Source organism: Corapipo altera, unplaced genomic scaffold (assembly GCF_003945725.1).
Source record: "Corapipo altera isolate COAL_440 unplaced genomic scaffold, ASM394572v1 1, whole genome shotgun sequence".
In the NCBI taxonomy this organism is placed as follows: Eukaryota; Metazoa; Chordata; class Aves; order Passeriformes; family Pipridae; genus Corapipo; species Corapipo altera.
This window is the reverse complement of record NW_020884873.1, coordinates 17,130,234-17,150,544: the sequence shown is the minus strand read 5'-3', so window position 1 is coordinate 17,150,544 and position 20,311 is coordinate 17,130,234. Positions and strand designations below refer to the sequence as shown.

General features: G+C 37.2%; 1 protein-coding gene across 16 annotated transcripts in view; it reads right to left on the bottom strand.

The window, feature by feature from the left end:
* TNRC6B (trinucleotide repeat containing 6B) overlaps positions 1 to 20,311 on the bottom strand; it is a 140,772-nt gene that overhangs the window by 57,355 nt on the left and 63,106 nt on the right. Inside the window, exon 1 of one of the 16 annotated variants that reach the window (XM_027662979.1) lies at positions 20,157 to 20,297. The exons of 14 other annotated variants lie outside the window; for them this stretch is intronic. The gene's annotated coding sequence lies outside the window, so the exon portion shown is untranslated. Of the gene's footprint in view, positions 1 to 5,620; positions 5,724 to 20,156; positions 20,298 to 20,311 lie in introns of those variants that run through there. One more of the 16 variants, XM_027662996.1, reaches the window with a different exon arrangement.

Here is a 20,311-nt window from a genome sequence, read left to right as displayed (position 1 = left end):
AATAAGATGGTTTGGTCTGATACAACATTTATCTTCACAAGGAGAAGGGATTATTCTATTGCCTGTAGCTATGTCACTTGTAAGAGACTTTAAGTGTCACATCAAATCAAACCCATCATTTATTATACAAATCTCTAATTTAATTTCTAGGCTATTGTACCCACCCACTGAATTTTTGTGATGAAACTTGTAATATAAATTAACTTTCTGGGGACTCTATTTTTTTTACACAAGAACATTCTTTCAAGAAAGTAAAAAAAAATACGCAGTTGCTATTGTTGTCAAGCTATCATCTGGTTGCTATGTTCTGTATCAAATATGAAAGCACCATGAAATAGTTGATGTACTGCATACATGCTATTGGCTGAGCTGTTTCTATGGTGAATCACATTTTTGTTAACCAATTCTCTTCACCTCCTTAAAAATAAATTTAAGGCCAAGTTTCCAGCTCACTTGGAGTAATTTCCTTTTATAGGGACAGAGTAAAACAAAGACAAGTAATGTAAAAAGATGAGCTGACAGATAAGGGATAGGATCAGAGACTCTACAAACGGGAAACAACTAACAAGTATAACCCATAATCTTTTGGAAGAAAATTTTATAAAAAACAGAACAGTATTACAAACAACACTGCAGTTTATAATAGTACTGAACTATTTCTTATATTTATGCATAAATCAAAGCTCTTTTCTGACCACAGTTTAAAAAGTTTAGACTTGAGTTGACTTTGCTGTTATATCACTCAGACTTTTCCTTCCATTGCATTCATATGGTACAGGTAATACTTTTGTTTTCATTTTCTCTAGATACTGCCAAGCCAGTGTACAAAGTGACATCTACACAACTAATTGATTCTTACAAAAATATTTTGAGATGCTATGTATTAATACCTTCCTGATTGAGGACTTCAAAGAATTCTCTTAATGACATAAGGTTCTATGAAGAATAACAGAAAAGTCTTCCTTGTTTCCTAAAGTCAGGCTCTCTCTCTTCATGCATCGATAAAATTGATAAGGGCAAGACGAGTCCTTCGTAACAACATCCCAAGGTTACCACCAAATGCAATTCCTACACAATGGCAAGTTCAGTCTGCATTTAACATAGTTTGAGGTAAATGTTCCACATCATATGGAACAGTGCTTTATGCCCTCTGTCTGGTATTGCTTAAGCCACATTTGTCCTTGCTTTTTCTGTTCCCAGTAAAATGTCAAAGCATACTTCCCAGTACTCAACTCGGACAAGAAAAAGCCTTGCAGGTTTTTCAGTGAAGGACTGGGGAGGTTAGTGTACTCTGCACTGCCTGTCATAGAGAGACAGAATCTTTTGTTTTCTTTGAGTCACAGATTTCAAGCCACACGAAAAAGCTCTCTTGTGACACCTTCGTCTTTCAAAGTTACTGTAACCTCAAACTACTCTTACTACTATTGCACTGTTGAGCTACCTACACCTTTTGGGCTGCAGTATCAGCTACAAATACACTATTTCCAAAGAACTTCCTTGCAGCAGGCAAAAGTTTAAAGAGCTGTCTTAAAAGAGCTGCTGAAAAATGGTAGGATCAAAATACAAAATGACTTCCAGCAACTGCTTGGCACACACACAGCCTTCTACTTAGAAGAACTTTCCTTAGTTTTGTGATCAGAAAAGCAGGAATGGAGAAGAATGAGAAAAAAAAAGTCAGAGCTGAACCTATGGTTTACAATGACATGCAGCACTAAAAGGAGTCAAGGACGAAAGATCCATAGCCTGGAAGTAATCACCTAATTATGGTCTGCCTTTGTGGTAAATTTAGGACATGGACATTACTACTGCTGCTGCCTTGTTTTCCAATCTACATGGACTAAGGCTGCTAAGAAGCCCTTTGTTTTGCATGACAACCTCCCCTTCTGCTCTTTTAGTAGAGATGCACATTTAATATTCCATTGGGCACATCACCAACAACCACAATATAGCAGCAACCAATACTTAGTCTACTTTATTTACCCAAACTGTACTTAGGCTTCCATTCATGTAAGTTCTACTGAGGTGGAAGGGGTCTATCCGAACACTTGGGCTACATCACACGCACGAGATCATAAAGTTCCTGACAAAGCGCTGAAAGAAACCTCACAAACACGTAGGAAGTACGAAGCTGCACTCACCAAATGACAGAGTAAGAATGGATGCTGCAGACACATTAACAAAGTACCACTGAATTAGGGGGGTAAATAGCTTATTGCTAGTTTTGGTATCACACTCACCATCTTCCCAATTCCGCCCTTTCACGCATTTCACTACTATTTGTTTTATGATCAATTATTTTCCTTTTCAGTTGTATGCAAGCAGCAAGTTTAACTTGCAGCTGCCTACTAACCATCTCCAAAGGATAATTCTTCCTGGCCTGGTCAAGAAAACTGGGGGATCCATCACGTACATTCCAGCAGCCAGCTGCTTACACTGACAAGATGAACAAGGGCAGAAAACCCATCAACTCCAAGCAGAGTGAATTTAGAGTAATACAATGGGGTGTGGTTCCGGTTTTTGTTACCAGCACACAGTAATGGGAACACAGACACACCACAACCCTGAAGAGGAAGTTTGCTAAACAGCAATCAGCAGCCAGCTTTTTACTTTAGCTTTCTTCAAGAAAGTGTGTGTTGGTCTTAAAAATATGACCTAATTACACTATATTTCCCATAAAATCTTAGAATCAACATTATGGAAAAGTATTAAAGAAGTGTATTACAAATTTTAATTCCAAGCACTGTTAAGTTGTAATTCAAAATGTTATTTTATTCATAAAAAAAACCCAAACCCAAACAAACCCAGTAGCTATGATGCATTACACTCAATACCTTATCTAAGTTGGTACAACAACCTCTTCTGGCTAAGTCAAAAGAAATCAGTTTGGAGAAAGGAAGTTTTTTCAGCTCGTTAACTAGAGACAAAACAGACAACACTTGTGAAGTCCATGTTATCAAAGCATCCATTTCAGGAAAAGAAAAAAAAAAAAGAAGAAAAACCAGACATTGTAGAAATGTGCCCACATCCAAAACAATTTACCAGTTTTGGAAATTGTTTTGGAAATTGTTAATTTCCTGCAAAATCCTAATATTCATTTCTCAAAAAAATTCCATTTTAAAAAGAGTTGTTCTGGCAACATTATGGGCTCGAGGCACGGGGAAAGGACAGAAATTCCTAGAAACTTATGCGTGGGACTTTAGTGCATGCAACTTTCATTTCCTTCCTCAGGTCTACAGGACAACAGTGTGAGAGTTTGAAAGTTCCTCATAAAGGTGTGGACTAGATACCAGTACTGTGAGTCATCTTCCCTCCTCTTGACCTCATACTTTACTTAATTTCACTACAGTAAACTTGGTTTAGCTATACTATGACACAGCACAGGAGAGACAGTAAACTTCTGTAGGTGCACTCTGTTCTCTACAGCATAATAAGCATAGAGTGACTTATAAATCTGCTTCCAAATTGTGAGTCAAATTCTGCATCTTCGTTCAGAACACACAGGATTCTGAAACTACGCTTGTAGCATCAGTAGCACTTTTAAAAAACAAGCTTTTATCTATATAGCTACAAGGTCATGTTAACAACTGTTATATCCTTCCTAAAGGCTTTAGCCATAACTAGCCAGAGCTAAAGGCCACCACCATGTGGAGAGAATGACACTTGAGCTATTCACTAACTTTTTCTTACAGACAAGCCTCTAGTGATCCAAAATACCAGACTAATCTTTCAGAAACAGATGCAAAGACTCAAAACTTGAAGGACTAAACCAGAAATCTACCGTAAGGTATCCAACTTTGGCCAAGATCTGAGGTAAGAACCATTTCCAGTGAACTACAAGCACCTAGGTTCTCAGCATTTCTGAAACTTCCCTCAGTATTTCCATAAATTATACAGCCTGGATATCAGCAGAATTTGGCATCACACATTAATGTGTTGGATGTGTTGCAAAACACCTTTATAACAAGCTTAAGGCCAGATGCAACTTGCAAGACAGAAGCTCCTCTCAATCGATATAAGGACAAAAACTCTTCCAGAAAAAAGTAAAATGCCTTCAACAGCGCTATTTCATGAACAGCTTGTTGCTGCCACTGATAAGTATTTTTTCTTTTGTTCCACTTCATTTCTCTTCATCAGGCTCTGTCTCTGACCTTCTCTTGGCTCGAGCCTCCTCTGGAACTCAGCTGATCGTATGGGAAGCAAATTCAACACACAAACACTCACCTGGACCATACCACTCCTATACTCAACGCTGTTTTGTAAATGGAATTGGCCTAGAGTACTATCAGATAATCACCACAAGTAGTGTGCACAAGCATCGAGGAATCTTCTCCTTTCCAAGTAACATGCAAGACTGGTTGCAGTTGAATGAAACTGTATCTTACTATATTGCAACACCTCTCACAGAGCACCCACGTCAAACTGTATCATACAAGGGTCTACTAACAAAAGGGAGTGTATTTGCTTTTGAAACAGACTCCTATGATGTTCTCATATATCAAGGAGAATGTTTCCTCTGGGTTGGATTTGGTCCTTTATCCCATACTCCTCATATGTTACCTGAGCATTGCCACCTGCACCTGAGCAACTCTCCTAACTGTAACACAGGCTTTATTGGTGCAACCCTTCAGCATAAGAGTATTCATATATAAATGCATTAAAAAGCATGAGCTGATTAGAACTAAGGGCCATGAGCAATGAAGAAAAATTATACTACAACTCCCAAACGAGTTCTCTGAGGCACAAGCCCCTCTTGCTGCAGCAATGAACACTGGCAGTCTGCAGCTTGAAACGTTCCAGATGGATGAAAGCTTTTAAACTGTATCTGGAAGCTGGATGTCAGAGATTAAAAATGAAGCAAAATTAAATGCACTGCTACCGGAGCATAGAAATCCTTACCATTTTACTTCACTTTCATTTAACATATCCCACTTAGCAGACATGCTCCATTATTTCAACAGCATGAGAAGAGCACAGCATGTCCAAACACGCAAGAGTGCTCCAGCACATTTAAAGAGAACATCAAACAGAAGCAAGACATAACACAGCATTGAATAAATCCCAGGGCTGACAGACCCTAAATTCCTAAAGGTAAAATTACTTCCACTAGACTAAGTCACATAAAGAGTTATGATCCTGCTGATCAAAAGAGTCAAAATGAGATTAATTCATTTTATAAAAAAATGTTAAAATGCTCAACATCACAGCCACCTTTCTTGTTAAACAATGCTTGCATGCATAGACTAGACAGCCATAAGCCCTACAAAACCTGGTTACAGAGGAGATAGCCACTTAGAAAGTCAGTCTTTAGGTTGAATGTAAAAAAACCAGAATATGAAATTACTTTAGGCCAAATGACTTCTGATGTTTATAAGGAAAAACAAGTGAGTATTGATGTAAGGGATAAACTATGCTGTTAAAAATTGACCACTTAGTAAATGGATGATTGTCCCACACTTTCTGAATGTAAGTGAAATCAAGGTATCAGAACTCAGCCCTTCAGTAGAGTATGAAATTAAGACTTCCATATTTTCAACACACGTGGAAACGTAAGACCAAGGTGTGTCATATCTCTCTCTGCCAAGGCAAGCTGTGGATTTTATGCACCACAATATATACTCACCACCTATTACATAAAAAGACTTTACAAAGCGTGTTTGTAGAAGTGCTCTGTAAAGCAGTATTTCCAAAAGACAAAAGATTACTCCAAAGAGTTAGAATAAGCTGCTTTTTCTTCTCTTTGGCTGAAAACCAGAGCAGCGTCACAGTGAGAATTTGCGTACTTTAAATAGCATATCTGGCACAACCGATAGGGCTTTATCGCAGTAAAACATCAGGAATTTGACGCTGCTGTAGAAAACAACCAACTTAAAAACATCAGCAAACCAGCTTTGCTAAAAGTACACTTTTCCAAAGAAATAGTCCTTATAGACTGTTGTTAACAGAGTAGGATCAATTCTTTGTGGAGTATTTTATGTATATATATACACACCAATGTGTGTGTGTGTGTGTGTCTGTGTACAATGGATTACATAATAGAAAGAAAACAACTCTGACCATAAAGGGCTGCTTACTTTAAAGAACTGGATGGTATAAGCTACATGCAACAACAAATGCTCATAAAGGAGGTTTGCTCTCAGCTCTTCAGCAGCTGAAGGGGAGAAAGGGTCAACTGAAGGGGGAAAATGTCAACTTCAGTTTTAAGAGTCTCCCGACAATAAAAAATCCTTGGAATGTGTTAAACAGATGGAATTGAAATGTTTTTAATATTCCATATTTCTTGCTTGCACTCCTTTACATTATTACTCTTTCCAGTTGTATCATTTATATACTTTAAAAACTGATTTCCAGGTACAAGTTCTGAAGTTCCTAAATGTTAGCCATTTGATAAGAAGGAAAGTTGTAAGAATATGGAGAGCTATAGTTAAAGTCCTAGAACGTTAAGAACTGAGCAAGTTTTCTCCTCTACTTGTCTCCAAACACTTCAGAGCTTTTCCAGATCAGTAATTATTATTTTATAGCATGCACACTCACACATACTAAAGACACAGATAAAGTGTGTTTAGACAACTGTGAAATGTGGTAAAAGTAGCCCAAGAATGGCAAAACATTAGGTTAGAAATCTGCCTGTAATTAAGATGTACAGTAATGTATCAAATCAGAACATTCCTTCAGCAAGACACAGTTCTATTCAGGACTTCAAGGTTTTACTGATTATCAAAAAGCCTTCCTTTCCTCTAAAAATTACTCACACATGTAGGAAGCTCCACCATCTAAAACTGTTTACCAAGGAAAGTATCTTTGCCATCCTGAAAGCCACAAAAAATACGTACAGAAATGAATGTATAACAAAAACCATGGACCACTAAAAGGATAACACCTACCACAATAAAAATCAACCAAGAACCTGTCTCTCTTACAGGCACAAGTCAGGTTTTTTGACAGGGGAAGAGCTAGCTGGCAGTCCTCAAGAAGTACATTGGAGATCTCTGTTCCACTACAAATGATCTATCCTGGTCATATGTACTCTCCAAAACCCTAATTCTCACGAACACCGTAATTTCAGCAGATGACAGACAACCTGGCAAAATATTTCTGTCTTCCATTAAGTGAAGTCCTTTCATTTCTGCACTTATGTGTGTGTGCACGTGAGAAATGAAAGCTCTGGAGAGATGACCGCTCAGAGAGCTGCAGTTGAACTTTCCTTTGAGTATGAGACACTTTTTCACTACACCATTCAAAAAGAACATTTTACCTACCTCACTGTGCATATAGAAACATTAGGCAGTTGAAGACAGCAGTTGATATTACCCCCATAGCCGCCTACTTCTAAGGCTGAACAAACCCAATTCCCTCAGCCTCTCCTTGTGCAAGATGTGCTCCAGAACACTAATCATCTTAGTGGTCATTTGTCAGTGTCTTTCCTGTATGAGAGCCAAAACTGGACACACTACATTAAAAATGGACTTTTAAGTGCTGAATGCCTTCTCTTGACCCACTGGCTATAGCCTTGCTAATACAGCACATGGTTGGTTTCTTAACAGCAACGACACTCTACTGACTCACATTCTACTTTTTCTTTCTCAGACCTTCAGGTGGTTTTTTTTCTGCAGAGCCAATTTCTAATCAGTGGATGCCTAACCTATGCTATAGCACGGGGTTATTTTGACACAGGTGTAGTACTTTTTATTTACAATTGTTGAATTTCAAGAGATTTCTGTCAGACCATTTTCTCCAAACTACTGTGTTCGCCCCGATCAGCAAACGTCCTGAGGGTACATCCTATCCCAACTGAGCAGGTCACTAATACAGATGTTGAACATCATCAGCCCAGCACTGACTCCCATAGGGCACCACACTGCCCAGCTAACACTGGACTTTGCACTGCTGACAAACCAGCTCTGTACCACTGACTGGCAATGCAGCTCTGGGATACTTTTTCCAAAAAAATGTATTACCTTAGAGTAGAACCAACATATATTTCTGTACACAGTGGTCCAGCAAGCAGGAAACTATTTACAGGTATGTCCTCTGCAGAAGAACTGCAACAGGAGCCCCTAAGTGAGCTACCCTCCCCTTGAGGTCTGAATCAGTACACTGCTGCATTCTGCAGCCCAGATCAATTCCACACGTCAAGCTCGAACCTCGACTGGCAGCTCTGCCAATGCTTCACTGCAGCTTTGAACAGCTTACAAACTGTGACACAAGTGAAGCTGGTGAGTACTACTGCCACCTTAATAATGCATTCTTGTAGGTATATATGAGAAGTGCTATTCAAAAATATTTACTATTAATCTTCTGACTGCAGTTAAAAAGCAAAGGCTAACTCCTTACTATGGTGCAAACTCAAAATTAACAAAAGCAGCTCTGTATTTCCTTAGATTACAAAATTCTGTCTTAAATGCCAAGAATAGAATTATTTTTTAACACTAAAAAAAGTCCCAAGAAACTAATCTATTTGCTATGGTAACTATGCCACAGTACACACACAATTATGATACTTGTTTTAATGTCAGAATGCGACATTTCAGGAAGAATAGTGAAAAAGTATAATACAGTTTCATCAAATGAAACATCTTCTGCCAGAGTATCATTTGTGGCACCAGCACAGGCCACACAGACAGTAAGAAACTGGATTATACAAAAACTGTGACAACAGAAGTAGTTAAATTTAAAATAAAGTTTAACATTTTGTGGATTATGACTGCCATTTTTATGTATTTGTGTTTCTCAGTCATAAAAAATCCCCAGACCTAAAGGCCATCCTGATAAAGATTCAAATTATCTACAGATACTGGACAGAATTTTAGGGGAAGCTGAAAAGAAAGCATCACAAAACAGTGTTATTTGCTGTAGTTGTTAAACATACTATGAAATATTGGAGGTCTTCTTAACTTTCACAATAAGGCACTTTGGAAGGGATCAAGGAAAAAACTGAACTATAAGTGAAGTTATTTACTGAAAGTTAAATTACAGCGTGGGGAAAACAAAACAAAAAAAACCAAACAACAAAACAAACCAATAAACCAAGCCCTTACAGAATCATGCTCCTTACAGGCAGCTTCTACTGAATGATGAAGTACTTGAATTCTATTTGCCTGGGAATATTATATGGATACCATCATAGATTCATAGTGGTATAATTTATATTTCATTTTAGGAGGGAACTAATTGTTTACTTTTACCTAGTTTCCAAAGAAACACTCTAGATTTATATGCTGTAAAAACCAAAACACTTTACACAAGTTAACAGCCTAACAAGCATATTACATACCTCCAGATCTGTATAATACTGTAAAATTTTCCACATACAGTGCTTCAGGGCACTGTAGTAATGAAAATAACATTTATCAAGCTTTAAGTCATTATTTTAATTATACTAAATCAAACTACTAAAGGAAGAATGTATTTAATTTTATCAGTGGGAAGTTAAGAACAAGGTTTTCCACACAAAGTTACTATTCATTGGTTGTAGGTCAAGGTGAAAGAACCAGCAAGTTAAGGTTGTTTTTTAAATGTATCAGAAGTTCAAACAACTCTGTACAGCTGGCTCAGATTTTCTTGGCAAAGGTATTGAAAGTTTGTATTTTCCACTCCAGTTATTACCTGAGGCAATGTTTATTTTTAACATGTAAGAAAATTCATTCAGTTACTTCCTGCAAATATTCAGTTTCAAGACTGTCATGATCCATATCAGAAAGTCTAAGTTAAGGGCAGAAGGAAAAGCAACTAACATATTTTGCAGGTCTGGGAAATGCTGTATCAATCTTGTCAAATTATGGTATCTTCAAACAAATCTACCTGTATAGGTTCTGTATACTCAGCTGGAGCTGGGCAGGTAAATTCTTGATGTTCCAATACTGCTAAGCATGCTCCATAAATTAAGGTTTATAACTAGGGTTATATGAAGAATGGGGTTTTTTTATAATTGCTATTCTTGGAGACTAAAAACCATTGCTTATCTTCAGTAGAGACACATTATTCTTCTTCATCCTTACGCCAGATGAGCTGAGAGCTGAAGCAGGACTGAAGGCAAGTAAAAAGCCCCCAGGAACAAGCTGCACAACCAGGCTATAATAAAGCAGGACAAATATCTAGGTGCTTTCAATTTGAATCCACCTTACTGCACATGTACAAGCCAGCACTTATATACAACTATGCCTCACAATTCACTGGACAAGTTTTTTACCTTCCTAAAGTACTTTAAATAGCAGTTTTGAAGCCCCTTGTTCTAAACCATACTTACGTGTTCTGTGCAGTGAGTAAAATGCAGATGTAGCACCTTGTATGAAGCAAAAAACTGAAACCCTGTATTTACATACATGAAGGATACATGAAGGATGGCAAATAGCTCCACTTAATGTTACTGTGCTTTATATAATTAGACAAATGGTTAGCTGGCTAAGTTTAAACAGATGTATACTTTTGAAAAGCTCCTCAGTATCTTGCAATTTTAATGACAGTATATAATCATAACCTTCCTCTGTCAGTTGAAAGGAAAGCCACACAAAGGACTGATCTTATATTGCTATGCAATAACCAAATACAAGCTGCTACAAGAGCTGATTATTGATCTTAGCAATCACAAAACTCAAATACAGTCTGAAGAAAGAACTTTTTTACCAGCTAAATACCATGGATTAGTGAGTTCTTAGAATGCAATAAAGTTTATATGTAGACCCTTCACAGTGAAATTGCAGTTAAGTACACTGTATACTGAACCTACATGAGAGAGATCTTTAACAGGCACAATTCAATCTGGTCTAGGACTAGGTAACACATGTTCAGGTTCTGGTGTTGGCTCTGAAATGCAACTGTTACATCCACTGCCTTCTCACCCTCTGCCACCTCTAATGATCTATTTCCCTAAGAAATACTTGCTATGTTTAGCAGCACAGTAAAGTTGTGTACTTTTTTTTTAATTCTCCCCCCACCCCGAATTGACCTGGGGGAGGGAAGGATGACATTTAATAACACATGCTGCACAACACAGCTTTCCCAGGATATGTTACAAAACAAGAGACTGGATGACCTGCTCAAGGTTACAGAATGACTCCATTGCTCACTCTGAATTAAAAACAGGTATCCTCCTGACTCCTCCTGTATTTTCACTAATAAAATAATACCACTACTGAGTACTTGCAGAGCTCCTTTCATCACAGGATGTCAAAGGCCTTTATAAATATTAATTAAGCATTGCAACAACACTAAGAAGTATGTAAAACTTAATTCTGCACATGAGTAAACCCAAGCAAAGAATAAATAACCTATGTTCAAAGCCACAGGACAAGCCAACAGTATAGAGAGAAATGGCTCTTGCCATTAAGGAGCACTCCATTACAAACAAGGACATAATTAATACTCCAAATGTGCTGTGAAGAGCCCTTGATCACCAATACATTACTCTAAAGCCTTGGTCATGTGCAATCCTGCAGAGACCACACTAAATTTCAGGCAGCATTCTCATGAAGACCCTTAAATTTGTCTTCCTCCAAACACAGAAAACAGTCCTCATGAGATACTTGTAAAATTCTGTGGTTTTTATTTGGTAACTTCCCTTAACGAAGACAGGTATGAATGTGATATTCTTTGGTACTTTTACAAAATTAACAAGTAATATTGAGCTGAGACACTATTCAAATATGAATTCAGACCTCACAAGTGAAAGTAAGGTAGGTCTTAACAATCAATTATGTATTCCATAATTAAGGAAACAAAGTACCAACTTCTTTTAAGAACTCAATATCCATTCTCAAAAGAAACAACCACAAGTCCAAAATTAATATTTTTCACAAACTATATTGTAGTCATCTCTCAATTGAGTACTTCAGTGATCTTACAACTTGAGATAACACCTCCACACTTGACTTGCTACAAACATTACTCTTTTACAATTGTTTCCTCTTTCCAATGACTGTAACTATCACCAATCTCTTAACACCGATAGTTTTAGTGTGAAAGCCAACCATGCTAAAACACAGTGAAGTTAATTTGCTTCTGTGTGCTGCTACATTTGCAGAATTTAACGACAGGAGTGAGACTAATTTTTATATTTCTTAAAATTGCTATTAACCTGCCGAAAAGACCCCAAAGGTGACCAGCTCTGAACTCCTGCAAAAATTCCCTTTTAAATACAGTTTGAGAATCTGACATTAATATGACTGCAAAAAACACTTTTGCTTTGGAGAAAGACTACTGTTTTCTATAGAAAACAAAACAAATCAAGTTGCACTAAAAACATTTGTAGATTCACTTTACAGTGAAACCTGTGTTAGAAAAGGGAACTTTGTTATTGCAATGTTAATAAAGAAACTAAATGAAAGATTGTGTAATTCATATTTCAACCCAACACCCGCTCAGGTTTGTCATGAGCTATTTTTTAAAACTTTCTTAACAGTTCAAGGACCAATTTTACTTCTCACCAAAATAACAAGGCTGATAAGTAGTTAACTGAATGAAAAACAGGTTTTTGTTTTGTCTTTTTCATTACAAAGTATGTTTTTCTTCTCACTATGGAATAAATGCCTGGACATCGTGGTTTGGATTTTTTTCACCCTTTCGAATGGACATAATCTGCCAGCACAAACTTACTCTCTGGGCAATGAAGGTGTGTATCACCATCAGAATTTTATCTCAAGTTCTCTTTAAGAGTGCAAAACCAGAGAACAATTAAATATTATATTTGGTACATGGCTTTCATCACAGGAAGCAATTTTTCTTCCTTCTTACATAGGACAACAGCTAGTTACATAGCTTATGTTATCATTAAACATTATGCCTTCAACAGAGGACTGATGAAATTTAACAGCCATGCTTTAATAAACGGTATTCCACCCCCAGTAATTTTTTGGAAATCAACAGACAAAAGTTGCTGAGTATTCCTGGATGAAACTAGTCATTCAACCTTCAACAAAAGTCCTGAAGACCCTGATCAACTCATTGCCACTCAAAAGTAGGACCAAGTTCAAGATCAAATACTGCTGAGATGGGTCCAAATGTACTTGGAACCAAAGAGGGAGCAACCTTTCAGTCTGCAGCCACAGAAGCTTTACATTAACAATGTGCCCTCCAGACACACAGACCTAACACACACCTATAACCATCAGGCACGTAACTCTCCAGGTCTGGAAAAGCACAGATAGGTGATCTTAGCCAATACTCACAAGAGGTTCTTTATATTCACAAAGTTGCTGATCCGTAGCTTTTATCTAGTATTATGTACAATGGATATCCCATGCAAAATATCTAACTATTGCAGCATACAGTCATTCTTTTTTGAGACACTGTGTAAGTCATGGAGGGCTGCACATGTTATACAAAGAAAGGAGTTACAATTACACTGTTTCAGACCATGGTTCTACTTAAGGTCAGCGAGATTCCACTGTAGAGGGCAATAAAGTCAGGACTCACTATGCCAGTAGTAAACAGATACAGTATTTACTGTATCACTAAACCATCTTATTTTATAAAGCTACTATTCCATATTTGTTGTCTGTAGGTAATTGCAGGTGATAAAAAACCTAAGATCTGGTGAAACAGCTATGCTAAATTTTAAACTAGGTGTTTCACAACAAGGACAACAAAAAAGCTTACATACCTTACCACTCCAAGTGTGTAATTAAAACACTGTTCTGTCATACATCAACTCTGGCCTGCATTATGAAAATTTCTTTACAATATGCAAATATAAACTTCCTCCCCCCCTACTTTATTATGAAGATTTAAAAACTGATAGAAGTTACCCTGACAAATTAAATCACAAATGTGTCCTTCAAATGGCTTCTAGAATCAGAAGCACACATTCATACCATGGAGTGATATTTTTAAGGTGTATGCCTGACACCAAAGTGAGCACTTTTGCTAACAGACCGTACTCTCTTGTTCTGAGGCTTGCACCTGCTGTTAAGGCAGACAGGCAGGGATCAGGCCTCATTTAATCCTCAGTGAGGATGACAGACTGCAGACCCTGCTCAAGAAACTAGGTAAATCACAAGGGAATTAAAAGTCCCCTCCTTGCTGCATTGCTACAGACTTCCTCAAGGCCAAAACATAAGACTTTGTCCTAAAATGTGAGCAAATAAATGGAAGGTGTGGGCTTTACTATGGAATTTGATACACCCTCAGTCCAAAAAGAAAACTGAACTCTATTCTAGAACTTAGACCGAAATAAAGAGATATGCTAGACTTGATATCTACTCCTAAAGCAGTAAGACCTCGAGGACACTGAAAAACAACTGTGTTTGACTCTTAGGGAACCTTCAAATTGCTTTAGCACACAGATTCTTTGCAGAGCCTGGTCCATTTATTTGCCAGATACGAGCTTCTCACCCTTCCTACTGCACCCAGTTGGCTATCCTTTATATTAGTTGTTTTTCGTTCAAAAATTATAAAGATAAATTATTATTCAAAACAACACAACTCAATACTTCATGTCATGACTCGTGACTAATTAAAATGGAATCTGAAATTATTCACTGGCACACAGAATGAAAACTAGAAAAGTGTAAAAAGAAACAGGAAAAATGAAAACACCACCACAGCACAAGCGCAAGACACGACTTGTTTTGAACTCTAAGAAACTAAAAATCCTTCCTTATTAAGCCACTTAAGCAGCCAAAAAGTTCAAAGCCTCTCCAAACTTGCCTCCTCATATAATCACTTGAGTTTTGAGGACATGAAGATGTGCTGATTTGATCTGCTATTCTAAGAAAATGATTACTTAAGATCTCATAAAAGTATAAATAACCAGATACCCTCACCAAGGCATGGCAGCATCTACACACACCACTGGCACTCATTACCTAGAACCTCATTTTTGACTATCTGCAACTGTGAATTCGTCATTCATGTGGAATGCTGATCACTGTTCTGAGTTAAAAGTATCATACCAAAGTTCTTTGTAATCTAGGGGTTTGCTATTTGCACAAGATATTGTAAAAAACAGTAGAAGAAAGACACAGATAACGGGAACATAATAGTGAGTCAAAGTTGCATTGCTGTACGCTTTCCTAAATTTCAAAGACTTAAAATTGCTGCTGCATTTCTGAAGAACACTGGATTTGACATAAGCTGTGCATCCTTCTTTCCTCATGATGAACACATTCTGTAACAAAAATTCTAAAGGCAAATGTTAAATTTCTAGGCATATTACATCACATGTCTACATTTTATGATATGACTGAATATGTATCAAGGAAAATGTCTTCTGTTTTAGTAATCTCGTAGGAAAATTTGTACAATATAATTCAGAAAAGCTAATAAACACCAGTTGCCACATTTAGCAAAGATAAAACCCTATCCCTTTTCTCATGTATATAAGCACAATGTATTGGCATGTAATGCTTGTACAGAAATGCAGAAGTGCCTCACCATCTCATACCCTTTAATCTGTAATTTCTCCTCATGTTTTTGGCAAGCTATGTTTGGAAAGGTAAGACAGCTGTCAGTTCTTCATAGGAAGCATTATAGGAAGGATATTAGAAGTTCATTCAATAGATTTGTAAGATCACATAAAACTGCAACTACCTACTAATAAACATATTTTTAAAAGGAGACCATTCCGAGGATAAATCAGGTTAACACCACATTTAACACTAGAAATATTACTGTTTATTCACATGGTTTTGCTAAAACTAACAACTAAACCAGAAAGTTATCGGAAACCATGGAACAAAATCATCACAAGTAGCAGCCACTGCACTACAATAAAGTACCATCACCTTAAATTGCATCCCTTCCTGATATAAATGGGAAAACACAAAGCTTTACTTAACACAGTAGTGCCACCTTACTTGTAATCTGTGCACATGACCTGAGACACTCCCATAGCAGTAACTTGGAAAAATGTGGAAATGTCTCTTTTTCATTCCAAAAGAATGAAAAGGGTGGACAATTGCATTCTGCAGGCCATATAATAATACTTGCTTAACTGCCTGTTTAAAATCAACTAGCCACAATACTTAGGAGGTAGAAACAAAAGAAGCTCTAGAAAACAGTCCATGAATAGGCAGAGCTGATTGCCACCTCTCCTGGTCAATAATCTGATAAGAGATTTTTGATTCATCCATTTTTATAGTCCTGATAGTGTGCACTATTCCCTAGCTGCATTTTTAAAAAGTTAACTTTATTTCATGCCTTCTGGAAATAAAGCATAGATGAAACCACATAGTCTAGACGTAAAACTATTACTAATTGCTAAGTAAACAATCATTTCCTTATTTCTTAAGCAAAGACATTAGAACATTTAAGTGAAACCGTTCACTGTGTCCTCAGGCATTTGTCTAAACTAAGGACAATCTCCCACCAGGGAAAGAATTTCCTTTAACTGTGCTGCTATTCCTGTGAAATTGGTGTCTGCCCAATCTCAGCAGTCATCTGAGAGCTTTTCCTATTTGCACTGAGTGCAGCAGACAAGATTTTTGAAATCTTGATTGAGGGTTATCATTCCTTGTCTCTTTCCAGGAATTGTAATTTACAGCTCAAGTGATGAATTTTACTTGCTGCTTATGTCATTCAAAGATACAGTACCGCATCAATCTCTAACTTCAATTCTATTTAAATATCTCTTGCTTTTGAATGCAGTAGCTTAAGATAACTTAAAAATTTTGAAAAATAGTAAATAATCAGGTTAAGAACTAAATATGTATCTCGCTTGGAAAATCTAGTGTCCATTCATACTCAAAGAAGTAAGATGAAAGCATTTTAAAATTAACTACACATTACTACCAAAGAAGAAATTTCTCTTGTAAACTAAGTCAGCTCTAGAATGTCTATATTCCAGAAAGCTTGCATTCCTTTACCTCATGGAAATCAGCACCAGAAAGATGCTTTAACATACAAAAATTTTAAGATGACAGGAACTTGCAAACCACATACAACATGGCTATGGTCAGTCAGTCTTCCAGACACGCACCACTCTCTTTTTCTGCTACAGAAGAGCAAAACAAATTGTAAAGCAAGACATAATCTAGAAAAGGATCCAAAATGAGGAAGCCACTGAACTGCCACCTAATCTAAGAGATTAAAAAAGAGCATCACCACAATGGTACATAGAAAAAACTGTTGTCACAAGAGAAAAAGTGAGGTGGAAATCATATTGATATAGGTGAAATGTACCACCAAACGTGTTTCTAAAGTACCAAGATTAAAATGATTTGTCTTGTTAAATTCTCAATCCAAGTAGTGTTTGCTGCTTTTAGGTAACTTTTGCCTTGTTGCATTATGCAAGATTAACAGTTTGTTTTTAATCAAAACCACAATTTCTCATGTTCAGAGATGATGTCACGAGACACAAAAAAATGCATAAAACTTGCAGACTATAATCTTCAAAGAGTAATGGACATCTTTTACTTCTGAGTGGTTAAAAATACACACTCCTTTTGAGCATCAGTCCTAACAGAAACAGCTAAATCAGAACCATTTAAAGCACTCAGTACATCGATCCATGTAAGTTCTATGTATTTTCAGAGACAAAAATAATTTTGACCTCTGCTGACAGTAGATCTGAAAACTTCTCCTAGTTTTAATTAACAGCTATCTCTTCCTATTTACCACCCATAAATGTCCACTGTGTGTGGGTTTTGGACACTGCAAAAGCAGCGTATGATCTATGACAGGAAAGTAAGATATTCACTGTTCCACAAAAAACTGCACTTGTAATGTATTCAGTTAAATCTTCTCTCTATCCTCTTTAAGAAAGGTAGCTCTGCATAAAGACAGGTCAACTCTTTGCTGCTATATAAAGTTGAAGGTTAAAATACGTAAGCTGATGTGGGAGACTATTTCCTGCTGAAAGAAAAGCCCTTTAAACACTGGAACCTCAAATCTAATTTGTCAGCTTATTGATGCTTCCATGCCTACTGCCAATGCAAAGCACCTGTCTTTCCATGAAGCCACTGTTCTGGAAAAACAGTCAATGCTACCTAGTAAAAAGGTTAAGCATGACCTTATAGAAAAAGCAATACAGAATTCAATCACACACATAAGCACTTAAAATTCCAAAGTTCAGGTGAAGGACCAGACCTTTAGCTTTAATCAAATCTATCTGCTAAGCTGGAAGTGCCAGCTGGTCATCAGTAAGTGTGATTTACACGTGACTGACTTAAACGGGGAAGTGCACCAAGTAAGAGTCACCAACTTTTTTTTTATGCTCTTTTTTAGAAAGAGTATAAAAGAAAAAAAAATGCATTGGGCTTCACTGGAAACAATATCCTTAGTTAAACCAGCCTTTGATAAGCTCGCTCTTAACATATTCTTTTAACAAGAAAGTTGGGAAAACTTTTTTCAGCCAATGAAGTCATTGCTACCTACTTAAATTAGGGGACAACATGGCTCATGAAACATGCTCAGCTGGGTCTCCCACTCACCATGGCAAGAATCAAGCCCGTAACAGTGAGGGCGACTAGGTAGCAACTCCAAATCCAGCTACTCAGCTCTATACGGTTACAGTATTTCTGGAAGACCTGCTGGGAAGAACTATACAATTTAATTACTGTAATAGGTGAATAAAGCAAGGACTGCCACCACAATGTCAATCTTTAAAGTGGTCCAGGCTTATCCAACAAGCCTGACAGATATGCAGTTTAAATGTCTTCTGAAGCCACAGCCAGGCAGAATTGGGACTTGTAAACACTCCAAGAGCTCAAACTGAAAGGGAAACTCGGAAAGTGTTTTCCATCTGGCTTAGTCAGCCCCGCGCGTTGGTGCCTGGCGTTAAACCACGACACTGCATAAAAAAGGAGGGCGAATAAAAAAGCAGACCACTGTAATGCTCAAATTAATTATTCTGATTTTCATTAACTACCAGTGAAACTTTTAGATGCGTCTTCAAAGTGCACACCACTCAGTGACAACTCTTTTAAAAGAGATGCAGTCACACTGCATACACCAGGAGACACCCAGGGATCAAGTGCTTCAACCCCTGAGAAGTGAAATAATTTATTGTTTAGCTTTCAACACTTGGATTTCTTTTTAGAACTATTTAACATTTTTGTTATTTTTAACACACAAAATGAAAATTACTTCCTGGTAAACAAAAAAAAAAAAAAAACAACCACCGAGTGTTTTGTTTGGTTTGGGTTTTTCAGTTTGTATTTTCTAGCTAGGTTCCATTTTAATAATTTAGGAAAATAACCTTACTATACATTTGCATAGGGACTCAGCAAGAAACAGTACACAGATAAAGGTACCCCTGGAAAAAAAAAAACCCAAACCAAACATATACTCTGCTTTGCTGCTAGAGCTTGGTAATAATGACATTTTGCCTGAAAGTTTCTTTTACTGTGAAATGGACTTACAAATCTCCACCAAGACTTTTAGCAGTACAGAAAAATAATTCATAATGGTGATGTTCATTCTATAACAGTATTTTGGATCAAAACCTCCTTGTTAAGGGAAACTCCTCAAATAACCCAAACTGTCCATACATTCAAGAAGAGCTACTCAACACTAAGTTTTTACTTCAGGAAGGAAGAAAATACCAGGCAGCAAATCTACAGCAGGTTTTCTCCTCTTTCATACTGCACTGAAGGATAACAATGTTTAAAGCCTCATTAAAAACTCCACAAGTGTGCAATATAAAATCTGAATTTCAGTTTAATAAACAGTCAGCTCCAGGCAGACTATCTCTGAACTAGGTTTTCACTTCTATTTTAAAGCATCAAAAAAACTATCAGGGAAGGTTTTTTTATAACATTAGTATTTCTCAAGGTATCATGCAGAGCGGCTTTTAAGCCCCGAATTCCTCCACACTCAGAAAAAGCCCTTGGTCTGACCTCAAGACACCACACTAGAATTTGCCACGATTTATGACCCAGCTACATTACCCATGCTCTTCGGCAAGTGGAAACCCACAACTGCTGAACCAAGTCTTAACACCAAAGTTTTAGCATTTGAAATTTTGAGACAGGTGAATTAAACAATTCCATCTTTTTACCTCCATTACAATTTCAGTTAAATCAGCTTTTTTCCCATAAATCCATAAAGGAAAAAGAAAGCATCATTCTATTCACAATTCAATACAGTTGTGTATGACTGGCTTCAGCCCCAGGCCACAAGCCAGGAACTTTTGAGTTCAAGTCTGGCTCTGCCACTGACTTTCTGTGTGGCCTTCAAAAAGCCTCCGAATTTCTTTGCTGCTCCTCTTACATCTGTGCACTTACCTTAAAGAAAGGCACTTGCTTTGTTTCTGCAGGCTTTTCCCAAAGACAAAACTTGAACTGACTGACTCTGAGAGCAATTTTTACTATGCCTTAAACGTCTGAGGCCTACCAAGAAGCCTCTACACGTCAGTTGATACGTGGTAGTTTTTAACTGC